This window comes from Dipteris shenzhenensis, chromosome 2 (assembly GCF_047967505.1).
Source record: "Dipteris shenzhenensis isolate YYH24624 ecotype China chromosome 2, Dip_SZ_1.0, whole genome shotgun sequence".
In the NCBI taxonomy this organism is placed as follows: Eukaryota; Viridiplantae; Streptophyta; class Polypodiopsida; order Gleicheniales; family Dipteridaceae; genus Dipteris; species Dipteris shenzhenensis.
In genome coordinates, this window is record NC_141597.1 from 49,594,289 (window position 1) to 49,598,958 (window position 4,670).

Here is a 4,670-nt window from a genome sequence, read left to right on the forward strand (position 1 = left end):
TACCATGTAGTGAGTTATATTGCAGGCTGTCCACGCGTCTTTCATTGACTTCCCAAAATGTTTAATTGCCTCCTCAAAGTTCTTGTAATCACTCTTTGTCCATGTTACTTTGTCACAGAACATGAAGAGTTGATCAAGAGACCTCCACACCTCTGCCTTCCTATTTCGTGCTTCCCCATCTGCCTCATGATCTTTCATAGCATTATGGACTTGCTTCCACAATCCATAATTAATCTTTGAAATTGTTCTACCTTGCCTTACTTGCTTACTTTGTTTGGGTCGAGACAAGAATCTTCTTTCCTTAACACCACCAATAGAGGGCTTGATTGGTACCTCCTTGCCATTGGTAGACTTTTTAAAATCCTTTGTGATTTGAACATCTCCTCCATGCAAACCTATATCGGATAACACTTTTTCCAATGCTTGAAGAGCATCCTTTCTATTTTTTTCAGGATAGAGTTTTCAAGCAAATCCAATATATAAAAATACCAATTTCTGAATAATTGACATAGACCATGCAATGTGCAGATGTGAACATTACATAATGGAATGTCCAAAATGGCCTTGAAGTCAGGGTCAACTTTATCTCTATTAGGTGCTCTCTTCCACCATTTTGAATCCATTACTTGAGCTGATTCTTTGCAGTAAAGACAAGGAGACTTTGAGTTGCCTCCTTTACTAATGTTATACATGCACTTAAGTGTTTTAAGATCCCCGGCCATGTGCCACTCTACTTGAAAATCACCTTTTCCTGCAACATGGAGATTCTCGCCTTGCACTTGTCTTTTGATTATTCTTGGTATTTCCATGTGGTGAAACACCCAATCTAGTGTTTCATGGTCTTCTGCCTTCACCTGCCAGATTATAGAAAACAAAAGTCTTACTATAACAAATTTGAAAACAATGACCAAAATCAAGTATAAAACAAAAAATGATCATACCTGGAACGAGCCTAACCACCATATGTGTTTCTCTGACTGCACACTAAAATACTTCGAACTCGCTTCATTCAATGACGTATTAATTGCTCCATTCATCAATGTAATAGTAACTCTTTCCATTTTATTTTCCTTTACAACCTCACACTCATCCAGTTTGATAACAAATTTCAAAATGCCTTTGCACTCCTCAAATGTTATTCCATAAAACTCGACCATTCTTGTTTGAAGTTGTTGTAGATCTACAAATATATTTTTCCAAGGATCATACACAGTGGTTCCTTTACCGCCATGGAATATTTCTTCAATATGGATATATTGCCCAATAAATTCATCTATACTTTCATTCAAATGACCTCTTATCCTCCACACGGTTGCTGGATTTGGCAGTAAAACTCATTTAATCCTTTGATCTTTCAAAGTTAAGGATATCGCATGGAAAATCGAACTATATCCCTTCCTGCTAACTCCACAAACATCAAGAGCCTCTTGGATTATAGTGCCATCAACTTGATTATTGGATACAAAGTCCTCTACAACATTGCGTTTGATTGTTTTATATTTTTTTTCCTCAATCAAACCTTTTGCTACACTGCAAGAAAGCAATCCTTTCATTTGTTTAACAGGAAGAAGGTTCGGGTCCATATTTTCTTTTACAGGCTCCAATAATTTCCTGTAGTAACAACACAATATGCCTATATCATTCAGCACCTCCATTCTTGTTTTGTGATAATCGACAAAATAGATAGTCATTTGAGAGCCTTTTTGAGTATACAAAATGATAAATTTCAATCTAACCTTGCTTCCTGAATTCATCGCTTGCATCCACCAGTCCCAGCCTTCAAATTTGTAATGTTTTTAATCTTCCTACTACGTAGTCTGTCTCCAAGCACGGTTCTCTTCTTTCTTGATCTTGTCAACTCTTTTTTACTCTTTGAATGCTCCTCAATTTCATTCTGTAGCCGCTGCTCCAATTTTGCACGAATGGCTATCTCCTGCATCTTGGCCCCCTTTTCTTGTAGGTACATCATTTTATACGTTTTCGCAAATGCAGACTGCACTGAAATATAACCAAGAAGTCCATTTTTTCCATCGCCGGCAAACCTCAGTAATGTGGTGGGATTGATAAATGGAGGTCTAGAGTTTTTTACTTGACATTTTGGATATATGCTTCCATCGCACCATAAGTCAATATGTTGAAGCCCTTCTCTTCTCATATTTTCCCGCTGTTGAGCATTTAGCACCGTATCCTTTCGTCTTTTTTGTGCTGGATCATATTGTTCTTCTAAGTCGATGTGAAGATGGTGTAATCGCTTCTTTTGAGATAGTGACTCACTAGTATCGGCCATTTTTTGTGCTTCTGAGGTTGCGAAGTTTGTTTTTCAATCTCATAGTCGTTTTGTAACATGAATCGTGTAAGTGTGGTGGTATCCATGTGAATATTTTGAAAACTTGCAATCACCAAGTTCAGTGATGGATTATTTATGATAGGCCTGCACATGTCGGCAAAAGAGATGCGGAATCTTTGGTAAACAAAAAAAAATCTAAGGAGATATTTAATGCAAAATCGTGTTAGTCAGACAAAAGATTATCTTATTCCTTTTTGAATTGACAGTTCTGTAGTCCTTACTGACAGTTCTGAGCCACGTTTTCGTATTTTACTATTTTTGAGGTCTTTTAGGAGAGAAATAAATCAAAAAATAGTGAATTTCTTATAGGGCCCCAAAATGAGTTCCCTTTTTCCCTAATGTGGTTCCACACTAATCACCCCCCAAGGAAGGGGGGAGCTGCCCTTAGAGTCCATGAGAAATGGGGGTCATGAATCACTAACATTTTCTATGATGATTCTCACAGGTGGGTAGCGGTAGAGATAAAAGCCGAGGAGACCTTTATGGTGGCCTCTGTGTATGCTTGAGGGCCTGCTAGCTCTCGGCCCTCCCTCTGGACCTCCCTCTCTTTTTTTCAATTTCTGGTTATTTTGCTTGGTGACTTTAATATGGTAGAGTCTAGCATTGATAGATATTTTAGGAAGGGTGTTGTTATAAGTGGTAGGGAGAAGAGAGAGTGGAATAATTGTAAAGACAGCCATGCCCTATTTGATGCCTCCTCCTCCAATGATTTCACTTGGGATAATTCTCAGAAAGGAAAGGATCATAGGAAGGCTAGACTGGATCGGGCTTATGTCTCCTCAGGTCTCCTTCACTCGTTCAACAACTCTTAGGTCAAGGTCTTCAAAGACATTTGTCTTTCAGATCACAAACCTATTCTACTTAGTCTCTCCAACTCCAATGCTAATATCAAGTCTGGGTGGTTTCATGTGGATCAGGATCTCTTTCACCTCCCCCTTGTCAGAGATCAGATTGAGAAGATTTGGTCCTCCTATTTTGAAGGTCCCTCTTCTCCCTCCCATGCTTGGGCTTGTGCTATGAAATCAACCCAGCAGTTCCTGAGAGAGACTAAAAGATCTGTCCAACAAATCAGGCAGCTCAGGAGGAAAGCCAAGTATGACTCCCTCAAAACCCTTGAAACTAGAATGCTTACTGGAGATCGAGTAGTCCTCTCTGACATCCTTCAAGCCAAGGTTGATCTCAAAAGGGAAGAGCTTATTGAGGGCAACCAAATTAAGAAGTACACTAGGAATTGGTGGGCTGGTAAAGCTGATAGATGCTTGAAGGAAATGTTTCGGGCCCTTAAACAAAAGTCTAGAAGAGATCTCCTTCCCCTTATGTAGAAAAAAGATGGCCTCTTCATCTCTTCCCAAGAGGAGAATAAAGAGTACATAAGAAGCTATTTCTCTGAAATTTTCAATAGGGATCCTTTTTACTCTCTTGAGAAGACCAAGGCCCGGGCTACTATAGCCTGTTGTAGAAAAGCTGTTGTCCCAGAGGAGCTGAACTACATTCTCAACCGAGACCTCCCCGAAACTAAAATTATAGACCTTTGGGACTCTAGGGCAGCAAGGATTCACTTCAAAGGAGAATTCAAAAATCAGTCTTTTAAATGGCATCAAGGGAGTCAGCTTCTCCCCCTCCCCCCTCTTAATAAATTGAATTCCAGTCTTTAATTTAAACTTAATAGACTATGGAAAATCAATTGGAATGTAAGACGATGGGAATTTAGGTTCAGCAACTGCTAGAAAAGGGACATCAGCCCCAAAAAGTCTTGCCTGCTTTGGTTAATCTTACATCATGCTGTGTGGACCTCCATGAGGGCTTTAAGGATAGGAAAGCGAGATGGTAAATGTTGCCACTGCGAAACTGAAAATGAATCTCTCCAACATTTGTTTATGGGATGCAGCTTTAACATTCCTGCACTAAATTGGTTTAACAAACTCATGTCCTACATCCATCCTTCTTCTATTTCAGCTAAGGAACTCCTTCTAAAAGAAATCTATGGATTGCCAATAACTCTTTGGAATAGTATAAGAGCAGGCTACTTGTGGAATGTTTGGATTAGCCGTAACAAAATGCTCTTTCAAGGTACTCATAAAGATATACTGCATCCTCTAATCCTTGACATTTGTAAGCAGATTGAAGACTCTTTCAAAGACGTGAGGAAGAAGATGTAGGCCCTAGAGAAAAAGATGGAAGGCCACATGTACAAAGAACAAGATCCCAAGCTGGCTCATATGGAGGAGAACTTAGTCAAACAAGAAGAAATCCTCGTAGCCCTGTCACTACTCAAAAATCAGATCTTAAGCTTGTTGTAGACTGTGCTAGCAAAATCCTCTTT